General features: G+C 46.1%; 1 long non-coding RNA gene across 1 annotated transcript in view; it reads right to left on the bottom strand.

Moving 5' to 3' along the window:
* The window catches only part of LOC135050996 (uncharacterized), a 45,065-nt gene extending 22,006 nt beyond the window's left edge, over positions 1–23,059 (bottom strand). Inside the window, exons 1-4 of the long non-coding RNA XR_010241982.1 lie at positions 22,880–23,059; positions 13,288–13,371; positions 11,372–11,915; positions 8,035–8,133 (exon numbers count right to left, since the gene is read on the bottom strand). This is a non-coding gene — a long non-coding RNA (uncharacterized LOC135050996). The remainder of the gene's footprint in view (positions 1–8,034; positions 8,134–11,371; positions 11,916–13,287; positions 13,372–22,879) is intronic.
* Positions 23,060–26,968: the final 3,909 nt, after the last annotated feature.

Consider the following 26,968-nt stretch of genomic DNA (forward strand, 5'->3'; position numbering starts at 1 on the left):
AGTTAAACACACGTCGTGTGACTTGTGTGGTGTTTTTTATTCTATAAAATAAAAAACTCATTCTGCTGACAGACAGTGTCCAGCAGGTCCGTCATTATATAATATATACCTGTCCGGCTGCAGTAGTGATATATATATATTTTTTATATCATTATTTATCATCCAGTCGCAGCAGACACAGTACGGTAGTTCACGGCTGTAGCTACCTCTGTGTCGGCACTCGGCAGTCCATCCATAATTGTATACCACCTACCCGTGGTTTTTTTTTTCTTTCTTCTTTATACATACTACATCTCATTATCATCCAGTCTATATTAGCAGCAGACACAGTACAGTACGGTAGTCCACGGCTGTAGCTACCTCTGTGTCGGCACTCGGCAGTCCGTCCATAATTGTTTACCACCTACCCGTGGTTTTTTTTCTTTCTTCTTTATACATACTACATCTCATTATCAACCAGTCTATATTAGCAGCAGACACAGTACGGTAGTCCACGGCTGTAGCTACCTCTGTGTCGGCACTCGGCAGTCCGTCCATAATTGTATACCACCTACCCGTGGTTTTTTTTTTCTTTCTTCTTTATACATACTACATCTCATTATCATCCAGTCTATATTAGCAGCAGACACAGTACAGTACGGTAGTCCACGGCTGTAGCTACCTCTGTGTCGGCACTCGGCAGTCCATCCATAATTGTATACCACCTACCCGTGGTTTTTTCTTTCTTTCTTCTTTATACATACTACATCTCATTATCATCCAGTCTATATTAGCAGCAGACACAGTACAGTACGGTAGTCCACGGCTGTAGCTACCTCTGTGTCGGCACTCGGCAGTCCATCCATAATTGTATACCACCTACCCGTGGTTTTTTTTTCTTTCTTCTTTATACATACTACATCTCATTATCATCCAGTCTATATTAGCAGCAGACACAGTACAGTACGGTAGTCCACGGCTGTAGCTACCTCTGTGTTGGCACTCGGCAGTCTGTCCATAATTGTATACCACCTACCCGTGGTTTTTTTTTTCTTTCTTCTTTATACATACTACATCTCATTATCATCCAGTCTATATTAGCAGCAGACACAGTACAGTACGGTAGTCCACGGCTGTAGATACCTCTGTGTCGGCACTCGGCAGTCCATCCATAATTGTATACCACCTACCCGTGGTTTTTTTTTCTTTCTTCTTTATACATACTACATCTCATTATCATCCAGTCTATATTAGCAGCAGACACAGTACAGTACAATAGTCCACGGCTGTAGCTACCTCTGTGTCGGCACTCGGCAGTCCGTCCATAATTGTATACCACCTACCCGTGGTTTTTTTTTCTTTCTTCTTTATACATACTACATCTCATTATCATCCAGTCTATATTAGCAGCAGACACAGTACAGTACGGTAGTCCACGGCTGTAGCTACCTCTGTGTCGGCACTCGGCAGTCCGTCCATAATTGTATACCACCTACCCGTGGTTTTTTTTTTCTTTCTTCTTTATACATACTACATCTCATTATCATCCAGTCTATATTAGCAGCAGACACAGTACAGTACGGTAGTCCACGGCTGTAGCTACCTCTGTGTCGGCACTCGGCAGTCCGTCCATAATTGTATACCACCTACCCGTGTTTTTTTTTTCTTTCTTCTTTATACATACTACATCTCATTATCATCCAGTCTATATTAGCAGCAGACACAGTACAGTACGGTAGTCCACGGCTGTAGCTACCTCTGTGTCGGCACTCGGCAGTCCATCCATAATTGTATACTAGTATCCATCCATCTCCATTGTTTACCTGAGGTGCCTTTTAGTTGTGCCTATTAAAATATGGAGAACAAAAATGTTGAGGTTCCAAAATTAGGGAAAGATCAAGATCCACTTCCACCTCGTGCTGAAGCTGCTGCCACTAGTCATGGCCGAGACGATGAAATGCCAGCAACGTCGTCTGCCAAGGCTGATGCCCAATGTCATAGTACAGAGCATGTCAAATCCAAAACACCAAATATCAGTAAAAAAAGGACTCCAAACCCTAAAATAAAATTGTCGGAGGAGAAGCGTAAACTTGCCAATATGCCATTTACCACACGGAGTGGCAAGGAACGGCTGAGGCCCTGGCCTATGTTCATGGCTAGTGGTTCAGCTTCACATGAGGATGGAAGCACTCAGCCTCTCGCTAGAAAACTGAAAAGACTCAAGCTGGCAAAAGCACCGCAAAGAACTGTGCGTTCTTCGAAATCCCAAATCCACAAGGAGAGTCCAATTGTGTCGGTTGCGATGCCTGACCTTCCCAACACTGGACGTGAAGAGCATGCGCCTTCCACCATTTGCACGCCCCCTGCAAGTGCTGGAAGGAGCACCCGCAGTCCAGTTCCTGATAGTCAGATTGAAGATGAAGATGTTGAAGTACACCAGGATGAGGAGGATATGGGTGTTGCTGGCGCTGGGGAGGAAATTGACCAGGAGGATTCTGATAGTGAGATGGTTTGTTTAAGTCAGGCACCCGGGGAGACACCTGTTGTCCGTGGGAGGAATATGGCCGTTGACATGCCTGGTGAAAATACCAAAAAAATCAGCTCTTCAGTGTGGAGGTATTTCAACAGAAAGTGGACAACAGGTGTCAAGCCGTGTGCTGCCTTTGTCAAGCTGTAATAAGTAGGGGTAAGGACGTTAACCACCTCGGAACATCCTCCCTTATACGTCACCTGCAGCGCATTCATAATAATTCAGTGACAAGTTCAAAAACTTTGCGCGACAGCGGAAGCAGTCCACTGACCAGTAAATCCCTTCCTCTTGTAACCAAGCTCACGCAAACCACCCCACCAACTCCCTCAGTGTCAATTTCCTCCTTCCCCAGGAATGCCAATAGTCCTGCAGGCCATGTCACTGGCAATTCTGACGAGTCCTCTCCTGCCTGGGATTCCTCCGATGCATCCTTGCGTGTAACGCCTACTGCTGCTGGCGCTGCTGTTGTTGCTGCTGGGAGTCGATGGTCATCCCAGAGGGGAAGTCGTAAGCCCACTTGTACTACTTCCAGTAAGCAATTGACTGTCCAACAGTCCTTTGCGAGGAAGATGAAATATCACAGCAGTCATCCTGCTGCAAAGCGGATAACTGAGGCCTTGACAACTATGTTGGTGTTAGACGTGCGTCCGGTATCCGCCGTTAGTTCACAGGGAACTAGACAATTTATTGAGGCAGTGTGCCCCCGTTACCAAATACCATCTAGGTTCCACTTCTCTAGGCAGGCGATACCGAGAATGTACGCGGACGTCAGAAAAAGACTCACCAGTGTCCTAAAAAATGCAGTTGTACCCAATGTCCACTTAACCACGGACATGTGGACAAGTGGAGCAGGGCAGGGTCAGGACTATATGACTGTGACAGCCCACTGGGTAGATGTATGGACTCCCGCCGCAAGAACAGCAGCGGCGGCACCAGTAGCAGCATCTCGCAAACGCCAACTCTTTCCTAGGCAGGCTACGCTTTGTATCACCGCTTTCCAGAATACGCACACAGCTGAAAACCTCTTACGGCAACTGAGGAAGATCATCGCGGAATGGCTTACCCCAATTGGACTCTCCTGTGGATTTGTGGCATCGGACAACGCCAGCAATATTGTGTGTGCATTAAATATGGGCAAATTCCAGCACGTCCCATGTTTTGCACATACCTTGAATTTGGTGGTGCAGAATTTTTTTAAAAACGACAGGGGCGTGCAAGAGATGCTGTCGGTGGCCAGAAGAATTGCGGGACACTTTCGGCGTACAGGCACCACGTACAGAAGACTGGAGCACCACCAAAAACTACTGAACCTGCCCTGCCATCATCTGAAGCAAGAAGTGGTAACGAGGTGGAATTCAACCCTCTATATGCTTCAGAGGTTGGAGGAGCAGCAAAAGGCCATTCAAGCCTATACAATTGAGCACGATATAGGAGGTGGAATGCACCTGTCTCAAGCGCAGTGGAGAATGATTTCAACATTGTGCAAGGTTCTGATGCCCTTTGAACTTGCCACACGTGAAGTCAGTTCAGACACTGCCAGCCTGAGTCAGGTCATTCCCCTCATCAGGCTTTTGCAGAAGAAGCTGGAGACATTGAAGGAGGAGCTAACACGGAGCGATTCCGCTAGGCATGTGGGACTTGTGGATGGAGCCCTTAATTCGCTTAACAAGGATTCATGGGTGGTCAATCTGTTGAAATCAGAGCACTACATTTTGGCCACCGTGCTCGATCCTAGATTTAAAGCCTACCTTGGATCTCTCTTTCCGGCAGACACAAGTCTGCTGGGGTTGAAAGACCTGCTGGTGAGAAAATTGTCAAGTCAAGCGGAACGCGACCTGTCAACATCTCCTCCTTCACATTCTCCAGCAACTGGGGGTGCGAGGAAAAGGCTCAGAATTCCGAGCCCACCCGCTGGCGGTGATGCAGGGCAGTCTGGAGCGACTGCTGATGCTGACATCTGGTCCGGACTGAAGGACCTGACAACGATTACGGACATGTCGTCTACTGTCACTGCATATGATTCTCTCACCATTGAAAGAATGGTGGAGGATTATATGAGTGACCGCATCCAAGTAGGCACGTCACACAGTCCGTACTTATACTGGCAGGAAAAAGAGGCAATTTGGAGGCCCTTGCACAAACTGGCTTTATTCTACCTAAGTTGCCCTCCCACAAGTGTGTACTCCGAAAGAGTGTTTAGTGCCGCCGCTCACCTTGTCAGCAATCGGCGTACGAGGTTACATCCAGAAAATGTGGAGAAGATGATGTTCATTAAAATGAATTATAATCAATTCCTCCGTGGAGACATTGACCAGCAGCAATTGCCTCCACAAAGTACACAGGGAGCTGAGATGGTGGATTCCAGTGGGGACGAATTGATAATCTGTGAGGAGGGGGATGTACACGGTGATATATCGGAGGATGATGATGAGGTGTACATCTTGCCTCTGTAGAGCCAGTTTGTGCAAGGAGAGATTAATTGCTTCTTTTTTGGTGGGGGTCCAAACCAACCCGTCATTTCAGTCACAGTCGTGTGGCAGACCCTGTCATTGAAATGATGGGTTGGTTAAAGTGTGCATGTCCTGTTTATACAACATAAGGGTGGGTGGGAGGGCCCAAGGACAATTCCATCTTGCACCTCTTTTTTCTTTAATTTTTCTTTGCGTCATGTGCTGTTTGGGGAGGGTTTTTTGGAAGGGACATCCTGCGTGACACTGCAGTGCCACTCCTAGATGGGCCCGGTGTTTGTGTCGGCCACTAGGGTCGCTTATCTTACTCACACAGTCAGCTACCTCATTGCGCCTCTTTTTTTCTTTGCGTCATGTGCTGTTTGGGGAGGGTTTTTTGGAAGGGCCATCCTGCGTGACACTGCAGTGCCACTCCTAGATGGGCCCGGTGTTTGTGTCGGCCACTAGGGTCGCTTATCTTACTCACACAGTCAGCTACCTCATTGCGCCTCTTTTTTTCTTTGCGTCATGTGCTGTTTGGGGAGGGTTTTTTGGAAGGGCCATCCTGCGTGACACTGCAGTGCCACTCCTAGATGGGCCCGGTGTTTGTGTCGGCCACTAGGGTCGCTTATCTTACTCACACAGTCAGCTACCTCATTGCGCCTCTTTTTTTCTTTGCGTCATGTGCTGTTTGGGGAGGGTTTTTTGGAAGGGCCATCCTGCGTGACACTGCAGTGCCACTCCTAGATGGGCCCGGTGTTTGTGTCGGCCACTAGGGTCGCTTATCTTACTCACACAGTCAGCTACCTCATTGCGCCTCTTTTTTTCTTTGCGTCATGTGCTGTTTGGGGAGGGTTTTTTGGAAGGGCCATCCTGCGTGACACTGCAGTGCCACTCCTAGATGGGCCCGGTGTTTGTGTCGGCCACTAGGGTCGCTTATCTTACTCACACAGTCAGCTACCTCATTGCGCCTCTTTTTTTCTTTGCGTCATGTGCTGTTTGGGGAGGGTTTTTTGGAAGGGCCATCCTGCGTGACACTGCAGTGCCACTCCTAGATGGGCCCGGTGTTTGTGTCGGCCACTAGGGTCGCTTATCTTACTCACACAGTCAGCTACCTCATTGCGCCTCTTTTTTTCTTTGCGTCATGTGCTGTTTGGGGAGGGTTTTTTGGAAGGGCCATCCTGCGTGACACTGCAGTGCCACTCCTAGATGGGCCCGGTGTTTGTGTCGGCCACTAGGGTCGCTTATCTTACTCACACAGTCAGCTACCTCATTGCGCCTCTTTTTTTCTTTGCGTCATGTGCTGTTTGGGGAGGGTTTTTTGGAAGGGCCATCCTGCGTGACACTGCAGTGACACTCCTAGATGGGCCCGGTGTTTGTGTCGGCCACTAGGGTCGCTTATCTTACTCACACAGTCAGCTACCTCATTGCGCCTCTTTTTTTCTTTGCGTCATGTGCTGTTTGGGGAGGGTTTTTTGGAAGGGCCATCCTGCGTGACACTGCAGTGCCACTCCTAGATGGGCCCGGTGTTTGTGTCGGCCACTAGGGTCGCTTATCTTACTCACACAGTCAGCTACCTCATTGCGCCTCTTTTTTTCTTTGCGTCATGTGCTGTTTGGGGAGGGTTTTTTGGAAGGGCCATCCTGCGTGACACTGCAGTGCCACTCCTAGATGGGCCCGGTGTTTGTGTCGGCCACTAGGGTCGCTTATCTTACTCACACAGCGACCTCGGTGCAAATTTTAGGACTTAAAATAATATTGTGAGGTGTGAGGTATTCAGAATAGACTGAAAATGAGTGTAAATTATGGTTTTTGAGGTTAATAATACTTTGGGATCAAAATGACCCCCAAATTCTATGATTTAAGCTGTTTTTTAGGGTTTTTTGAAAAAAACACCCGAATCCAAAACACACCCGAATCCGACAAAAAAAATTCGGTGAGGTTTTGCCAAAACGCGGTCGAACCCAAAACACGGCCGCGGAACCGAACCCAAAACCAAAACACAAAACCCGAAAAATTTCCGGCGCTCATCTCTAATTTTACACAGGACCACTGGAGGGGAGGATGCTTTAACAGATTACAAAGCGAGGACACTGACATGTCCCCAGTGTTAATACTGTCCGAGCTAGTTTTGATAGTTGTAGGCAGTTGGCAGAACATTATAATGCAGGGACATCTATATTACTTGCATTTTGGCTAAGTGTGTCATACTGGTGCTGTAACTAAACTGCAACATTAACCCTTGGTGCACATTGGTGGCATTTTTCTGTCACTGCATTGTGGGCAGTGACAAAAAAAACAGGGAAGCATTAATACATGGAAGTGTTAATCTTTTACTGCTGTACACTGGTGCTGTAACTGCCCAGAGTGCAGTCCAGAGCTCCTAATACAGGGGCAGCATTAACCCATGGTGCACACTGGCAGCTTTTTTTGCCACTGCCCACAGTGCAGCATTAACCCTATATTGGTGCACACTGGTGCCAGCAAAAAGTTTTTGATGTGTGCCACCATTTCTATAATATAAGTGCATTGATTCACAGCAGTGTGTTAAAAAATATATATAAAAATATATATAAAAAAACAAAAAAAAATGAGTGCGTGTTCAGGTTCAGGCCATGCCTCAGCATTAATAATATTAGTGCTGGGAGTCGCAGTGTGAAGTTGTCATTTATGAAAAAATATATATAAAAAATAAAAATATAAAAAAAAGGTGTATTCAGGACCAGGCAGTGGCATTGTGTTACAATAACACCCAGTAGGTGCCATGCCACCCACTGCATTAATAATATAAGTACTGTGAGTCAATATGGATCACGATCAGTTGATGGAAGAGCAGGAGCAGCAACCAAGTACTAGTGTTGAGGCTGCTGTCAGTCATGATAGTTCTACAACATCTAGTAAAGGTGGTCTTTGGGGCAAAGTTTAGGAAAGGGCACTGGAAATCAAGGTCTTTCACAATTGAAAAAAGAGGTACTGTAAAGGTGTCACCTTAAAAAGTGACAAATTACCAGTGCCCCAAAAAAAGAACACTAAGGATGAGGAACACACTGTGTGTTCAGAAATCCCTGAGGAAAGTACCTGAGGAAAGTCTAGAGGTGTCCACTTTAGCTATGTATGAGTTTGACATTACTGATACTGTACTTGTAGAAAAGTCTCCTTCCACCATTTCTGTACCATCTGCAAATGTGGGGAAAAGCAGTACAAGTAAAGATGGTGATGATAACATAATAGAAATTAAGAATGCTAGTCTGGAAGTCCAACATGATGGGGTAAATTTACTAAGATTCGTAATTTCCGAAAAAAGGTCAAAGTTCAATCACGAATGACATCGACAGTGTAAAACTGCAACTTTTTGAATTGATTACGATGGATTTACTAAGCTGTCGTATTCGGGTTTTTCTTTTCTTCCGATGTCGATGTCATTCGTGTTTTTTTACCTAATTTTACGGCAGTGATTAGCAAAACACTGCCGTTTTTTTTTACAATCAATCTCGGCCGGATCTGTGTGATCCGTGCTGGGGTTCTTATTTTTTTTAAATTTAATTAAACAATGTAAAATAAAAAAAAATAAAAATGCGTGGGGTCCCCCCTCCTAAGCATAACCAGCCTCGGGCTCTTTGAGCCGATCCTGGTTGCAAAAATATGGGGGAAAAAATGACAGGGGTTCCCCCATATTTAAGCAACCAGCATCGGGCTCTGCGCCTGGTCCTGGTCCCAAAAATACGGGGGACAAAAAGAGTAGGGGTCCCCCGTATTTTTAAAACCAGCACCGGGCTCCACTAGCTGGACAGATAATGCCACAGCCGGGGGTCACTTTTATATAGTGCCCTGCGGCCGTGGCATCAAAAATCCAACTAGTCACCCCTGGCCGGGGTACCCTGGGGGAGTGGGGACCCCTTCAATCAAGGGGTCCCCCCCCCCAGCCACCCAAGGGCCAGGGGTGAAGCCCGAGGCTGTCCCCCCATATCCAATGGGCTGCGGATGGGAGGGCTGATAGCCTTTGTTGTAAAAAAAAAAGATATTGTTTTTAGTAGCAGCACTACAAGTCCCAGCAAGCCTCCCCCGCATGCTGGTACTTGGAGAACCACAAGTACCAGCATGCGGCGGAAAAACTGGCCCGCTGGTACCTGTAGTACTACTACTAAAAAAATACCCAAAAAAAGACAAGACACACACACCGTGAAAGTATAATTTTATTACTTACATACACACATACATACATACATACTTACCTATGGCCCCACGCAGGTCGGTCCTCTTGTCCAGTAGAATCCAAGGGTACCTGTTGAATAAATTATACTCACGAGATCCAGGGGTCCAGGCTCCTCGGCAAATCCAGGGTTAATCCACGTACTTGTTAAAAATAAAAAAACGGTATCCCGACCACGAACTGAAAGGGGACCCATGTTTGCACATGGGTCACCTTCCCACGAATGCCAGAAACCCACTTTGACTTCTGTCTAAGTGGGTTTCTTCAGCCAATCAGGGAGTGCCACGTTGTAGCACTCTCCTGATCAGCTGTGTGCTCTTGTCCTCACTGACAGGCAGCACACGGCAGTGTTACAATGTAGCGCCTATGCGCTACATTGTAACCAATGCTGGGAACTTTCTGCCCTGCGGTGACGTCACTTTAGGTCAACCGCAGGGCAGAAAGTTCCCAGCATTGGTTACAATGTAGCGCATAGGCGCTACATTGTAACACTGCCGTGTGCTGCCTGTCAGTGAGGACAAGAGCACACAGCTGATCAGGAGAGTGCTACAACGTGGCACTCCCTGATTGGCTGAAGAAACCCACTTAGACAGAAGTCAAAGTGGGTTTCTGGCATTCGTGGGAAGGTGACCCATGTGCAAACATGGGTCCCCTTTCAGTTCGTGGTCGGGATACCGTTTTTTTATTTTTAACAAGTACGTGGATTAACCCTGGATTTGCCGAGGAGCCTGGACCCCTGGATCTCGTGAGTATAATTTATTCAACAGGTACCCTTGGATTCTACTGGACAAGAGGACCGACCTGCGTGGGGCCATAGGTAAGTATGTATGTATGTGTGTATGTAAGTAATAAAATTATACTTTCACGGTGTGTGTGTCTTGTCTTTTTTTGGGTATTTTTTTAGTAGTAGTACTACAGGTACCAGCGGGCCAGTTTTTCCGCCGCATGCTGGTACTTGTGGTTCTCCAAGTACCAGCATGCGGGGGAGGCTTGCTGGGACTTGTAGTGCTGCTACTAAAAACAATATCTTTTTTTTTTACAACAAAGGCTATCAGCCCTCCCATCCGCAGCCCATTGGATGGGGGGGGACAGCCTCGGGCTTCACCCCTGGCCCTTGGGTGGCTGGGGGGGGGGACCCCTTGATTGAAGGGGTCCCCACTCCCCCAGGGTACCCCGGCCAGGGGTGACTAGTTGGATTTTTGATGCCACGGCCGCAGGGCACTATATAAAAGTGACCCCCGGCTGTGGCATTATCTGTCCAGCTAGTGGAGCCCGGTGCTGGTTTTAAAAATACGGGGGACCCCTACTCTTTTTGTCCCCCGTATTTTTGGGACCAGGACCAGGCGCAGAGCCCGATGCTGGTTGCTTAAATATGGGGGAACCCCTGTCAATTTTTTCCCCATATTTCTGCAACCAGGATCGGCTCAAAGAGCCCGAGGCTGGTTATGCTTAGGAGGGGGGACCCCACGCAATTTTTTTTTAAAAAATAAGCACTTTCCCACCCCTTCCAACTGATATACATGCACGGATCTCATGGATCCCTGCATGCCTATCAAATCACGGAAAAAAAAAGCAGGTCTGTTTTTTTTTAGCACTTTTTTACGAGTTGTAATTTTTCACGGCAGTGTTTTGTGTTTTTTTGCTTTGCACTTCTTAGTAAATGACCGAGATTCATACTTAAACAGCCGCGTTTTGACCGATGGTGTATTCATTCGTAATTTTTTACCTGAACTAGGAAAAAATTACGAATGCCCTCATCACTGCCGTGATTAGTGTTTAGTAAATGACCGAGATGACACTTTGAAGAAAAAACGCCATCTCGGTCAAAATCGGGAGCTTAGTAAATATACCCCGATGAGGGGGTATTTGTGTACTATCTGACACTAACTATTATTGGTTTACCAGTACTGTGTACTGTTGTCTTGGGCTGCCAGTTTATTGTACAGGTTCCAGTGGCTGGAGTACATGATCGGGTTACAGTCTATGCCAGAGGATCTCAAACACGGTCCTCAAGGGACCCCAGTGGTCCAGGTTTTATGTATATCCATGGCTCAGCACAGATGGTTAAATCAAATTGACTGAGATGCTGAAAAAGTCACCTGTGGCCAAGCATGGATAAACTTAAAACCTGGACCATTGGAGTGCCTTGAGGATAGCATTTGAGAACCTCTGGTCTATGAACTCTGATATCCAGTACTGTTTTACCTGGATTGTTTCTCTGTTGTGAGTTCCTCATCTGGATTCCGGGACCAGGTCTTGCATCAGATCAGTGTCAGGGGGTATAGCTTTTTCAAGCTTTTTCCTGGTTACATAATACTCTGATTCCTGATTTAGATTCCGGTTCCATGCTGTAAGTACTATGCTGCTTTGAGTTCCAGTGGCTGCCTTGTTTCTGGCGTGGATCTCTGGCCTGACTGGTCTCTCTGATTATTAGGTGAGAGGTCGCCCGGGGACCTGGTGGCTTCTGGTTCCATTTCAACATTCTTGCATATGACCAGTCCAAGGTTCCTATGTGTCACTTGTGTATCTAATATCCTTAAAAACCTATTTATCAAAGTAACATCAAGCCTCATACTATCACTCCATGAGCTTGTCCATGTTACATTCTCCTCATGTCACTCATACACCTATGTCAGCAGAGCCTAAGGATCCCAATACAGATCACAGACTTGCTCATTCCATGACACAAAGCCTGTACAGATTATAGTGATTTGTGCTTTCACTCCACTGTAGGTTGATGTCGGTTCTGCTGCAATTTAGAAGGTTGAAATGTAACAGGTATCAATGGCAAATGGCAGTCAAAACTGGTGCATACTATAGTAAATACCAGTGAAATGCGATGAGGTGAGGCAGGTGAGGCAGAGTCTTGTCATACTTCAGCATATGGTATATGCCAGAGTTTTGACTATATAAATGTATGAAAAATACAAAGAATATATCATAAAAATCTTCTTTGTAATATTCTAATAATTTTTATAGTCAAAACTCTAGGAGTAAAAAGTCTATGGTAGCACCTACCTTTTCCGCACATCTCTGATCAAAACTTTCTAAATTTATAACAGTATATACTGCTGTACCTTTATATAATGCCCACATGCACCCTTGGGCACATATATGGTACTAGCCAGTGCCTCCTCAGCCATGTACCTCACCACACGTCACAGGTAAATATTGTTGTTTTTTTAGAATGTAATTCGCCGTCGATACCTGTCGGCTCTATTCAATGGCAAATCCGACCCTTAGTAAGATTAATCCTGAGACTTACTTTCATCAATGTGAAGCTGTGCTTTAAGCAGTTGTCCTATGAGATGCCTATCACAAAAGCTGTTGTTTCTGAAACTTCTATTGTGGCTTGGGGTCTGCCATACCTCTTCTATCAGAGGTTTCTCCTATTTCCAAGTGCCTTATGATGGTGTGGGAAATTGTTCTATCTATCTATCTATCTATCTATCTATCTATCTATCTATCTATCTATCATCAATAAACTATGTAGTGGTAGCACACACTGACTCTAAACTTCTAAACTCGAACAGACCAGTAACCAATACACAGTAAATTTTCATGGCCCTGTCACTATCTAACAGAGATCTACTCCCTAGTCTCCAGCCAGCTTTCCCAGTCATCATCATAAATCCCCCCCCCCCATACAACCTTATATACCTTAGACTCCTCCTTCCTTACCAAGACTGATAGGCAAATGACACTCCAAGCTTGCCTTTAAAAGAGAGCTCTTCACAGCTGCTCTGGTTGATTAATCCCATGCTCTCAACTGCCCCAGGCTGAATAGGAGAACTGCACTGAAATTAATCAAGCAGATAAGACACACATTTACTATCCTCCAAATGCATGGCTTTCCTGGGCTTAACATATAAACACCCCTGGTTCCTTTGTCCCCTACTGCCGCAATACATACATCCTGTACATATACTAATGGAGAAGGTAAAAAGCTTTACAATTGCTTAGAAGGGCAGTTCTGAATAATATACTAATTAAGGCAGGAAAGCTGTTCTATTCCTAGAATAACGAGAATGAGCAAGCATCAATCACATTGAAACTAACTGTAACATTCCCTAACAGTAATAGTAATATCTAATAATAAGCAAACCTGTCTCATTGCATACTTTTTCTCTGCTACTCAATTAGAAATTCTTCACCAGTCAGATGTAATTCACCTATTTTTTTGCCTTTTTCGATGACTCCATTTTCTGAAAACACATAAAACTCTTTGGTTTAGATCTGAATACTATTTCCTACCAATTATACTTCTTGCTATTGCTTTACAATGCAAAGTTTACAAAAATTGGTATATCAGTTTTTTAATATACTTTTTTTCACCTAACCTATATACTGCACTAAAAAAATATAGCGCATGACAGATGGTGTGTATAAAAATGCACGTACTTGTATTGCTAATTTCAAATTGTATTATCCCAGATTTACAATTCAAATGATCTGTCAGATAAACGTGTTTTTTTACAAAACTCTTAAATAATGTAAAAAAAGAAACTTTTGACAATAAGAACTTTCTAGTATGGATCATTACTGCACATTATCTACAGTATCATTATAATAATATACATTGCTGAAAAATAAATATACACTGTGCCTTATCCACAGTGCTTCTAATATTTTATTAGTCTGCATCATTAGGAATCTTGCTTTCAGTTTTTCCAATTTGAAATCTCGTATTCCCTGGTGTGACCTGTTCATTCCTGGTTTGTCCTGGTCAAAATCTCAAAATGCCTTGTTTTTTTTTTGTACATTCCTTTTGGTGAAACAATTCAAAATATGCTCTAAAACTCAAATTTAATCTCAAACCTTACAAAATGAAGGTCTCTATGATTTTCTTTATATTTGCAGTCAGCAAAAAAGCTAGGGTGACCAGATTCCTGCTGCTGCTTGCACTGTAGGGATGACCATCGACCATCGATGATTTTAAATCATCGATGGTTGATGACCATAGTCGAATAGTTTTATCATCGATGGGGGAGAACCAGATGGTTTCCCGCCATCGATGGTTCACTGCTACCGAATATTTTTTTTTTTTTTTAATCTCAGTGTCAGGAGCACAGAGGTTAGCCCCGCCCCCTGACACCATAAAAGCCATGCCCCCAGTCTCTGATTGGCCCACATTTCATTATACAGAAATGCAGGGGTGACCATCGATGAGTAAAACCATCGATGGATCCCTTCCAGATGGTTTTACACCTTCAAGGGTATCCATCAATGGTACCATCGATGGTGACCATCGATGGATAACACACCGATGGCCATCCCTATTGCACTGCTCAACTACTCCACCCTTTCCTGTCTCCATTTCCTTTGTCTTTCCCTCTAGTCTCAATCTCCTCCACCCATATCCACACCTATGCTAATTGGACATATTAGGGATGGTTATGGCTAAATCCAAGTTGGATGAAGGACCTGTGACGTTACCACTATGTGTCCAGCGACAAGATGGGGAGGAACAAGGTCCGAACATGTGACTCGAAATATACCCTTGTGGCTTGCTTTTCTCGCCACCGGGTTACTAAAGGCAATAGTTGTTTATGTGGATAGCGAAAATGCTCTCCAACAGCCTAGCTCCTTGTCCTGACAACAGAGTTACTTAAGCCTACTTGGAATTAGCATCTACCTTTTAGGGATGCCATTGGAGGGTTAACCATCGGAGGTACCATTAGCTGTTAACCTCAATAGTATAAAACCATTGTCAGGGGAACTCTGGTCATCCCTGCTCTATCACTCAGTGGGCCAATGAGTAGTGGGAGTAGGGATTTGTATTTAGTGTTGGGTGGACGGACCTAGGTTCTGTCTTCTGGCACCAAGGACAAAATATGATTGGTGTGTGTGTGTCTGTTAATACGCCCCTGGGTTGCTCAGAATATCCATGGTGCGACCAATGGAGCATCTTTGAATGTACAGTAAGTGGTGTATTAGAGACTCCTCTGGTGGTCATCTCTGAACAAATCCCAGTGGCTGCATCTTTAGCATATTTTTGTAGCACTGCTGCATATGGAGAAGCAGTCATGACAGGATTTAAGTCCACCTCTGTATCCTGCACTGGGTCAGGGTTTAATGCTAGTCTGTTTCGTGTTCAGCAACTGCACATATATCAGAGCTGGAAGGATTTGTGAGCAATTCAAAGTTGTACGCATCTCAGACACGAACAGCTAAATTGGCATAACTGTGTGCCAACAGCACATATGCATGTAGGCTTGAGTGAGGACATGTACAGTTAGGCGCATACAGTGCATCCGGAAAATATTCACAGCACTTCACTTTTTCCACATTTTGTTAGGTTACAGCCTATTCCAAAATGGAATAAATAAATTTTTTCCCTCAGAATTCTACACAAAATACCCCATAATGACCACGTGAAAAACGTGGGTTTTTTTTGGAGATTTTTGCAAATTTATTAAAAATAAAATACTAGGAAAACACATGTACATAAGTATTCACAACCTTTGCTTAATACTTTTTTGATGCACCTTTGGCAGCAATTACAGCCTCAAGTCTTTTTGAATATGATGCCTAAAGCTTGGCTTACCTATCTTTGGGCAGTTTCGCCCATTCCTCTTTGCAGCACTTCTCAAGCTTCATCCGGTTGGATGGGAAGCGTCGGTGCACAGCCATTTTCAGATCTCTCCAGAGATGTTCAATCGGATTCAACTCTGGGCTCTGGCTGGGCCACTCAAGGACATTCACAGAGTTGTCCTGAAGCCACTCCTTTAATATCTTGGCTGTGTGCTTAGGGTCGTTGTCCTGCTGAAAGCTGAACTGTCACCCAAGTCTGAGGTCAAGAGCGCTCTGGAGCAGGTTTTCATCCAGGATGTCTCTGTACATTGTTGCATTTATCTTTCCCTCTATCCTGACTAGTCTCCCAGGTCCTCTCACTGAAAAACATCCCCACAGCATGATGCTGCCACCACCATGCTTCACTGTAGGGATGGTATTGGCCTGGTGATGAGCGGTGTCTGGTTTCCTCCAAACATAATGCCTGGCATTCACATCAAAGAGTTCAATATTTGTCTCATCAGACCAGAGAATTTTGTTACTCATGGTCTGAGAGTCCTTCAGGTGCATTTTTGCAAACTCCAGGCGAACTGCCATGTTCTTTTTACTAAGGAGTGGCTTCCGTCTGGCCACTCTACCATACAGACCTGATTAGTGGATTGCTGCAGAGATGGTTGTCCTTCTGGAAGGTTCTCCTCTCTCCTCAGAAGAATGCTGTGGCTCTGACAGAGTGACCATCGGGTTCTTGGTCACCTTCCTGACTAGGGCCCTTCTCCCCCGATCGCTCAGTGTAGACGGCCAGCCAGTTCTAGGAAGAGTCCTGGTGGTTCCGAACTTCTTTATGGATGATAAGTGGAAACAGGATGCACCTGAGCTCAATTTTGAGCTTCATGGCAAAGGCTGTAAATACTTATGTAGATGTGATTTCTTAGTTTTTTATTTTTAATAAATTTGCACAAAAAACTTTTTTCACATTGTCATTATGGGGTATTGTGCGTAGAAATTTGAGGGGGAAAAAATTATTTTTTTCCGTTTTGGAATAAGGCTGAAACATAACAAAATGTGGAAAAAGTGAAGCACTGTGAATACTTTCCGGATGCACTGTATATATTTATTACATATTATTATATATTACAGTTATATAATGAATATGGTTTTAAGGTGCAGACTATCAGCTTTAATTTGAAGGTATTTAAATCCAACTTGGAGGATGAGTTTAAGAAATACAACCGTCTCTAATATGTAGCTCGTTCCTTTTCAAGAGACCAAAAGTAACTGGGCAACTGACTCAAAAACCATTTCTGGGCCATGCATTTGTTATTTTGTTATCAATTAACCACTTGCCTGGCATGGTCGCATCAGATGCGACCACACCAGCAAGTGTTTTATCTGACCAGGTTACACAGAATGCGACCAGTCAGATAGAGAGTGTTAGCAGCGGCAGGGAAGAGAAACTTCCCTCCGCTGCTGCTTTCAGAGGGACTGGAAGGTCCCTCTGCCTCCCTGCACCCTCTCACAATACTGCCATGCTGCCGATCATTGCTAATCGTTTTTTCATTTTTCCAGAGACCTGCGCACGCGCACTAGACTCTGGGACAGCTCTAGGGTCTACTAGTGACCTTATTACCCAGATTCTATTGCCTTGCCAGCTAGAGAGGAGGGGACCCAGATGTAGACTGCACACAGGTCTTCTTCTCTCTTGATGCGCCATAGTATACAAGTCTACCTTAAAGAAAAGACATCACAATAGCAAATACTTCAAGGTGCAAACCATTCATAAGCCTCAAAAATAGAAATGCCATATTAGACTTTGTAAAATAAAATCTAAAAAAGCCAGCCCAGTTCTGGAACATCATTCTTTGGACAGATGAAACCTGTACCAGAATGATGAGAAGAGAAAAACGTATGGAGAAAGCTTGGAATGGCTCATGATCTGAAGTATACCACATCTACTGTAAAACATGGTGGAGGCAGTGTTATGGCATTTTCCTGCATGGCTTCCAATGGCACTGGGTCACTAGTGTTTATTGATGATGAGGCAGAAGTCAGAAGCAACCGGATGATTTGTGAAGTGTATAGAGCTATACAGCAGGATGTATTGGTGTGTGAGTTTGTACAAATGTGTGAGTTTAGCGCTAAACTTGCACATTTTGTAAACTCGACCAATGTAATAGGGCCAACTCGTACCTAAAACATTACCAAAATCTTTCCAATAAATAGACCAGCTTCTGGCTGGTGAGTTTGATGGAAGCATGCACAAATCAATGATCTCGGTGTATGCATCTGTCTGTAAAGTGTTGAAACAGTAAAAAAAAAGAAAAGTGCAGGTATCCCCCCCAAAGCATAACCAGCTCCGAGCTCTTTGAGTTGGTCCTTGTTGCTAAACTACAGGAATAAAATGGACAAAACTATGGGGGGGGGGGGGGGGGGATATACTATCCACTAGCCAGGGAGGTTATGCAACAGCTGGGGGACACGTTTCTATTGGATCTTGCTGCCGCAGGATCACCCCCAACTAGTCAGCCCTGCCCGTGGTTTCCTGGGGGTGTGGGGACCCAGTGTTGTGGGTGACCTCAATTAACCTTGCAGTCTCCGGTAGACCACAGGTTTTCATCGTAGACTTCAATGGGGATGTTTTCCATGGGCTCCGCTTGGGTGACAGGACCGGAGAGCACAGCCAATCAGGAGAGCGCTATGACATGACGTTCCCTGATTGGCTGGAGGTACTCCAAGTGACAGGAGTCACGAGAATGCCCGACATTCGGGAAAAAGGGTTCCATGTGTACACGATCCCCTACATCCGGTGGATCAGATTTTTTGCGTTTGTTATTTTTTTTTAGCTCCCTGGATGCCTACATGGACCTGAAGAGGACCGATCTACACAAGATATTAGGTGAATATTTTTTTTTTTCAGGTAACATATGGCTTTCTACTGGATAAGGAGGCATTTATAGCTCTATGGAATGTAGGTAAATATATGTAAGTGTGAGTCTGCAAGTATTCTTTCGTGAAGTAATATTTTCACGGTGTGTGTGTAAAGTCTTTATTGTAATATTTATTTTACAGATGGAACTACAGGTACCAACAGGCCCTTTAATGCCTCGCATGCTGATACTTGTGGTGTTCCAAGTACCTGCATGTGGGGAAGGCCAGCTGGGACCTGTCGTTCCACAGGTAAAAGACAATATTTATTCTTAATTTTACACAATGACTATTAGCCCGGCACCCACTGGCAACGGGTGCTGTGGACAGCCTCGGGCTTCAGCCCTGGCCCTTGGGTTCCTGGAGGTGGAACCCCTTTATTGGGGGGCCCCACTCCCCCAGGGAACCCCAGCCAGGGCTGACTAGTTGGAGGGGGTGATGCTGCGGCCGCAGGGATAAATATAAACATGTCCCCCTGCTGCAGCATTATCTCCCTGGCTAGTGGAGCCCGGGGCTGGTTTTAAATATGGGGCTCCCTAGTCAAATTTTTCCCTGTATTTTAGCAACCAGGACCGGCTCAAAGAGCCCGGTGCTGGTTATGCTTTGGGGGAAACCTGCTTCCCCTTTAATCATGATTATGTAAATTTGTCTAATTACATTTTGAACTCTTGAAAACAGGGGACTGTGGGCCTAATTCAGAGTTGATCGCAGCAGCAACTTTGTTAGCAGCGGGGCAAAACCATGGGGGTCGTTCAGAGTTGATCGCTCACTAGCTAGTTTTAGCAGCCTTGCAAACGCTATGCCGCCGCCCACTGGGGAGTGTATTTTAGCTTAGCAGAAGTATGAACGCATGTGCAGCCGAGCACTGCAAAAACTGTTTGTGCAGTTTCAGAGTAGCTCTGAACCTACTCAGCGCTTGTGATCACTTCAGCCTATTCGTTTCTGGATTTGACGTCATACACCCGCCTAGTGACCACCCAGCCACGCCTGCGTTTTTGCAAACACTCCCTGAAAACGGTCAGTTGACACCCAGAAACGCCCCGCTTTCTGTCAATCTTCTTGCGGCCATCAGTGCGACTGAAAACTTCGCTAGAACCTGTGCAAAACAACAAATGGCTTTGTACCCGTATGTCGCGCGTGCGCATTGCGGTGCATACGCATGCGCAGAAATGCAGATTTTTAGCCTGATCACTGTGCTGCGAACAACGGCAGCTAGCGATCAACTTGGATTGACCCCCCCCATGTGCACTGCAGGTGGGACAGATATAACATGTGCAGAGAGAGTTAGATTTGGGTGAGGTGTGTTTAAACTGAAATCTAAATTGCAGTGTAAAAATAAAGCAGCCATTATTTACCCTGCACAGAAACAAAATAACCCACCCAAATCTGTCTCTGCAAATGTTATATCTGCCACACCTGCGGTGCACATGGGGGGTCATTCCAAGTTGATCGCTCGCTAGCAGTTTTTAGTAGCCGTGCAAACGCTAAGCCGCCGCCCTCTGGGAGTGTATCTTAGCTTACCAGAAGTGCGAACGATTGCATCGCAGAACGGCTACAAAAAAAAATTGTGCAGTTTCTGAATAGCTTCAGACCTACTCAGTGCTTGCGATCACTTCAGACCATTCAGTTACGGATTTGACGTCACAAACACACCCTGCCTTCGGTCAGCAGTGCGACTGAAAAGCTTCGCTAGACCTTGTGTGAAAATACATCAGCCGTTGTGAAAGTATGTCACACGTGCGCACTGCGCCGCATACGCATGCGCAGAAGTGCCGTTTTTTTCCTTAATCGCACCACAGCTAACATTTTCAGCTAGCGATCAACTCGGAATGACCCCCCCCCATGGTTTTGCCCAACTGCTAACAAATTTGCTGCTGCTGAATTACCTCCCGTGTTCAGAAATGGTGGAAATTCCTAAACGTTTCATACAATATGTTAGTTCAACCCATTAAATTAAAGCTGAAAGTCTGCATTTCATTTGCATCTCCATTATTTCATTTCAAATCATTTGTGGTAGCATACAGAGACAAACTTAGGAAAGTTGTATCAATGTCTGAATATATATGGACCTACGGTAGATGGGGTTGTTCGGCTATGCAACGTTGGCCATACCTAGAAATTAGTCTGATTTCAGAACCAAGGTGGTCATTCCGAGTTGTTCCCTCGGTAATTTTCTTCGCATCGCAGCGATTTTCCGCTAACTGCGCAAGCGCAATGTTCGCACTGCGACTGCGCCAAGTAAATTTGCTCTGCAGTTAGGTATTTTACTCACGGCATTACGAGGTTTTTTCTTCGTTCTGGTGATCGTAATGTGATTGACAGGAAGTGGGTGTTTCTGGGCGGAAACTGGCCGTTTTTATGGGAGTGTTTGAAAAAACGCTACCGTTTCTGGGAAAAACGCGGGAGTGGCTGGAGAAACGGAGGAGTGTCTGGGCGAACGCTGGGTGTGTTTGTGACGTCAAACCAGGAACGACAAGCACTGAACTGATCGCACTGGCAGAGTAAGTCTCGAGCTACTCAGAAACTGCACAGAGAAGTCTTTTCGCAATATTGCGAATCTTTCGTTCGCAATTTTGATAAGCTAAGATTCACTCCCAGTAGGCGGCGGCTTAGCGTGTGCAAAGCTGCTAAAAGCAGCTTGCGAGCGAACAACTCGGAATGAGGGCCCAAGTACTGGCCGGTATAAGTTCATCCTGATTGTGATGGTGGCACTGGTTACTTTCCCAAGCAGAAGTTATGGAGCCATCTGGCTGCATAGATGTATGTGCCTCGGAATTCAGGTGAATATACACATTTATTTCTGTGATTGCGCTGCGAAAAAAAACTTGCACGGTCCTATGAATCATGCCCATAATATAGAAATAATATCCTATTAAAAGTATGGAACAAAGGGCCTAATTCATGTTTGTACGTAATGCTGATGTTTCCGCAACAGAGCAATTCTCAGCAGACTGTGCATGTGCTGCAACTGAACTGCGCACACACCAATATACCTTTGTGATTGTGCTCACATTGACATTTTATGTGCAGAGTGATTGTCAGGAAGGAACCATTTGAGGGAGCTAACATGGGAGTGACGGCAAAAACTTAGGGGTGTCATGGCCATTTTTGAGGTGTGTATCTGCCTTTAGCTGCACTCATGTACGTAGAGAAACATGGCGCCAGTGTTGCTACGGCCGTGGCCAGTCTGCGTAGCCACAGATTAACCCTAGGTGTCGATGTTCCTCTGTATTAAGTCAGTGCTGCGCATGAGTACGCAATTGCAGAGGACTTTGTGGTGGCTCCAGTGGCGTAACTAGAAATTTTTCTCCCCCAAGCCAAAAAATTTTTGGCGCCCCCCCCCCCCCCCGCTGCATAACTGGGAGCAAGAAAGGGACAAATATGCGCGCGCCGAAGGCGCGCGCTGCAAAAAAAGGGGCGTGGTTTTGTTGGAATGGGCGTGGTTTCTCGTAAAGGGGCGTGGTATTGCAGGAAAAGACTACCTTATACCCCAGTTTTGCAACCTGCACGCCCAGACGTTAGCCACCACAGGAAAGAAAAATAATCCTGATTCATGCCCCTTACATTATTTGTCATTTTTCCTCCTTATAGTAATGCCCAGTATACATTATGCCACATACTGCAATGGCCCTTAGACATTATGCCGCACACAACAATGCACATGACACAATATGCACACACTGTAATGCCCCCGACACATTATGCCACACACCGTAATGCCCCCGACACATTATGACAGGAATCGCAATGCCCGTTATACATTATGCTACACACTGCAATGCCCCTGATACATTATAGCACATACAATGCCTGTGACACATTATGACACACACCGCAATGACCTTGAGACATTATACCACAATGCCCGTGATATAGTATACCATACACCGTAATGCCTGTGACACATACCGCAATGCCCTGCCCGTTATACCCTATGCCACACACCGCAATGCCCGTTATGTATTATGCCACACTGCAATGACCCTGAGACATTATACCACATACCACAATGCCCGTGATATAGTATACCACACACCGTAATGCCTGACACATTATGACACACACCGCAATGTCCGTGATACATTATGCCACACACTGCAATGACCCTGAGACATTATACCACATATCACAATGCCCGCGATATAGTATACCATACACCGTAATGCCTGTGACACATTATGACACACACCACAATGTCCGTGATACATTATGCCACACACCGTAATGCCCATTACACATTAAGTCCTACAGTAAGGCTTCTAATTACTTTTCAATTACCTTCTCGTTGTCAGGGGTTTCATGCACTGGGTGTCATGCTCGTTGCCAGGTGTTTCATGCACTGGGTGTCATGCTCGTTGTCAGGTGTTTCATGCACTGGGTGTCATGCTCGTTGCTAGGAGGTAGTCCTTGTTGCTAGGGCTGTGCTCCCAGTGCCACATATGTCCCCAGTGCCAGATATTTCCCCACGGTGCCAGGTACTCACATGCCCCCGGTGCCAAATATAGCCCCCCCCCCCATGTGCCAGGTACACATATACCCCCCCAGTGCCAGATATGCCCCCAGTGCCAGATATTCCCCCCCAGTGCCACATATGCCCCCAGTGCCAGATATTCCCCCCATGCCAGATATGCCGCCAGTGCCATATATTCCCCCCCAGTGCCACATATGCCCCCAGTGCCAGATATTCCCCCAGTGCCAGATATGCCGCCAGTGCCATATATTCCCCCCGAGTGCCATATATCCCCAGTGACAGATATTCCCCCCCAGTGCCAGATATTCTCCCCCAGTGCCATATAAGCCCCAGGGCCAGATATTCCCTCCCAGTGCCAGATATCCCCCCCCCCCCAGTGCCACATATCCACCCCGTGCCAGATATCCCCCCCCCAGTGCCATATATGCCCCAGTGCCAGATATCCCCCCCAGTGCCAGACATCCCCCCCCCCCAGTGCGATATGCCCTAGTGCCAGATATCCCCCCCCCCCCCAGTGCCATATATGCCCCAGTGCCAGATATCCCCCCCCCCCCTTCCCCAGTGCCAGATATGCCCTAGTGCCAGATATCCCCCGCCCCCCCCCCCCACAGTGTCATATATGCCCCAGTGCCGGATATCCCCCCTAGTGCCTGACATCCCCCCCCCCAATGGCCATATATTCCCCGGTGCCAGACACCCTCTCCTCTCTCCCCCCCCCGTGACAGATATGCCGCAGTGCAGCCGCCGCTTGTTGGAGAACTTGGAGGGACACGGCGGGCGCAGCGTGTGCCTCTCCTGTGTCCCTCCTGAGTCCTGCATCATCTCCGGCGGCCGCGGGTCTGATAGGGGGAAGTGCCGTCCGTGAGCTCTAATTGGCTCACGGACGGCACTTCCCCCTATTAGACCCGCGGGCCGCCGGAGATGATGCAGGGCTCAGGAGGGACACAGGATAGGCACACGCTGCGCCCGCCGTGTCCCTCCAATAAAGCAGACTGACATGCGGACGTTCGTCCGCATGTCAGTCTGCTGTAATCAGTGGCGCCCCCGCAGCCCCTCGCCCCCAAGCCACCGCGAGGACTGCGGGGGCAGTAGTTACGCCACTGGGTGGCTCCAGTGGGCGCCTATCTTATCTTCATTCCTGAACGGCAGCCTCACTTGTGATGATATAAGTGAACAATTTCACTTATTCCACATGCTTGCACGGTCCTGCTCAAGATCATCTAATGGAGACTATAATTTGTATATGAAACGTGAATTGCCCAAAATACACGCAGGGTTCAGAAAAAGAAGAGTCACAAGAGACATCATATGCAATTAGGCCCACCACTCTGGATCCACCACTGGGTCAGGGATAGGTTAGGGAACTGTAAGCATCGATGCATTGACCGCTAGGACTCAGTGTTATGTCGTAGCGTACAGTCAGTACCGGCATAATGTTTCATTTTATTTCTCTGGGGTGTATTATATCTACTTCTAGTATTGGGTACTAGGGAAAATTTAGATTAAGCCATGTGATTTTACTGACAGAATGTAAAATAGTGCTAGACATGTTCCTGGGCGGTGCTAGACACGCCCCAAAAAGCGATGCTAGACACCCAAAAGGCTGTGCTAGACACGCCTCTCCGTCGGTGCACCCACTAATAAAATTAGCTGCGCACGCCTATGTCAATCATGAAAAGCACTGGAAAACATTAAGAAATATGGGCATACCAGAACATCTGATTATACTCATACAGCATCTCTACATAGATCAAGAAGCTTTAGTATGAATAGATCAAGGAGAAATAGATTGGTTTAAAATCAGCAAAGGTGGATGACAAGGCTGCATCCTTTCCTGTTCAACCTGTATGCAGAACAAATCATCAAAGATTCAGGGCTATATGAAGAAAAGCGGGGTGTAAAAATTGGTGGAAGAGTTATCCGTTATACTGATGATACCACATGGCTAGCGGACAATTAAGAAGATCTGAAACAGCTACTAATTAAAATCACAACTGTCCTCCTTAGTTATTTTCACCTAAATGGTGAAGAAATTGAAATAGTAGATTAAGCCTAATCTTACTCAGATTTATCCACCAGTCCCTGACACCAGCATGCCCCTGGCACACCACCGACTCAAGCCACCCCATGCAGACCGAACTGTGCCCACTGGTGGTGACCATTGGGTCGCATGTGCAGTGTGTATTGTCTAAATAATTCATCAAGCAATTGCAAACAATTGCCGGGATGTAATGAAGTCTGAGTCCAGAAGCCGTGCGGGATGCCAGCCGAACTCGGGCGTTAGTGCCTTCCCTGCCTACCTTGTCCGTACATCTCTGATCAAAACTCACCAAATTTTCAGTAGTATATACTGCTGCACCTGTGTATTATGCCCACATGAACACTTGGGCTCATATTTGAGACGGGATGTATTGCCACCCGAGTTCGGCGGCCGTGCGGGATGCCAGCCGAACTCGGACATTTTTTTAAAGGGGCAATCACAAGGCTAAACCATGCCCATGATTGCTCCTTTAAAAATTTTACATCCCAACCAATGTTTTCGTTCCGTCTATATATGAATCAGGTTTAGTGTCACTTCAGCTGTTTGCTTATACTGTATATAGCAAAAATCTGCACCTTTATTAGTGTCACCTGTGTACTTATGTGCATGTCAGTCTTTCTAACTCCTTTGAATAAAATTATTATTATATCAAGTTGATTTAATTGACTGCCAATTATTTTATAGAGAATGATGAAATGTATGGAGAAAAGTAGACTATCCCCATAACGTCACCGAAGCCAAAAATATAGATTTTAGATGTCAGTTAAACATGTGACATTATGGAATAACTAGCCCATGTTGGAAACTCAGCATGTATAAATTGTAAAAAATAAAATACTGACAGTGGATTGCTTACATTTTGTTTTTATAGTTTATTCCCGGACATCCTGACAGCTCATTGTTAGTGAAGTGCTAAAAAGGAACCACAAGGAAAACTGTGCATTATGCTTGCTGAAACACACTGTTTTTAAACAATTTGTTGCTGAGACAAATACAGTATCTGACTATGCGGAGAAACGTACGCAGTACTTTCATTATCTGGCTCTGTGTACTCAAGGAACAATGCCTGCCTGTGGGATACATACGTTATCCAGTAGCGGATCTTGCCACGGGCAAGCAGGACTTTTGCCCGGGGTGCCGCCGTCCGGAGGGCGCCGGCGCCATCCGAAGGGCGCCGCACCATGGCAAGATCCGCTGCTGCTGTGGTGCCCCCCGCTGCCGCGGCCCACTGTCCCGCTGTCCGCTGTGAAGGGAAACTAGACGCTATGCGTCTAGTTTCCCTTCGTGGGCTGCCCGCTGTGAAGGGAAACTAGACGCTACGCGTCTAGTTTCCCTTCCTTTAGAGGTCCTTCACTGTAATGATGTGCGGTGCGCGTTGACTTCATCGCGCACCGCACAGCAAAGGTCCTCTCCACGAAGGGAACTAGACGCTTAGCGTCTAGTTTACCTTTGTGGAGAGGACCTTTGCTGTGCGGTGCGCGATGACGTTATCGCGCACCGCACATCCTACAACAGTACAGAGGGCGTAACTGACCACGACCCCTGTATGAAGCCATGCCCCCTAATGCCGCCCGGGGCGCCAGAAGCCCCGGAACTAGCCCTGACGTTATCCCAGAAGACAGGATGCTGGCTGTCACTATACCGAGAGCAGCATCCCATTGGCCGGAATCCCAGCAGCGAGTACCTCCGGGGCTCGCTGCGCTCGCCACAGGTTCTGTTCACACACGGTTGGTGATGTGGATCCACCATCCGAGTGAGAATATGGATCCGGTGTTGGGATTGTATGTCTATAGTAACTTGCACACACCAGCAGGATACATCCAAATAGCTAATTACCAGCATGGATTCATTTATT

The sequence above is a fragment of the Pseudophryne corroboree genome, chromosome 2, assembly GCF_028390025.1.
Source record: "Pseudophryne corroboree isolate aPseCor3 chromosome 2, aPseCor3.hap2, whole genome shotgun sequence".
In the NCBI taxonomy this organism is placed as follows: Eukaryota; Metazoa; Chordata; class Amphibia; order Anura; family Myobatrachidae; genus Pseudophryne; species Pseudophryne corroboree.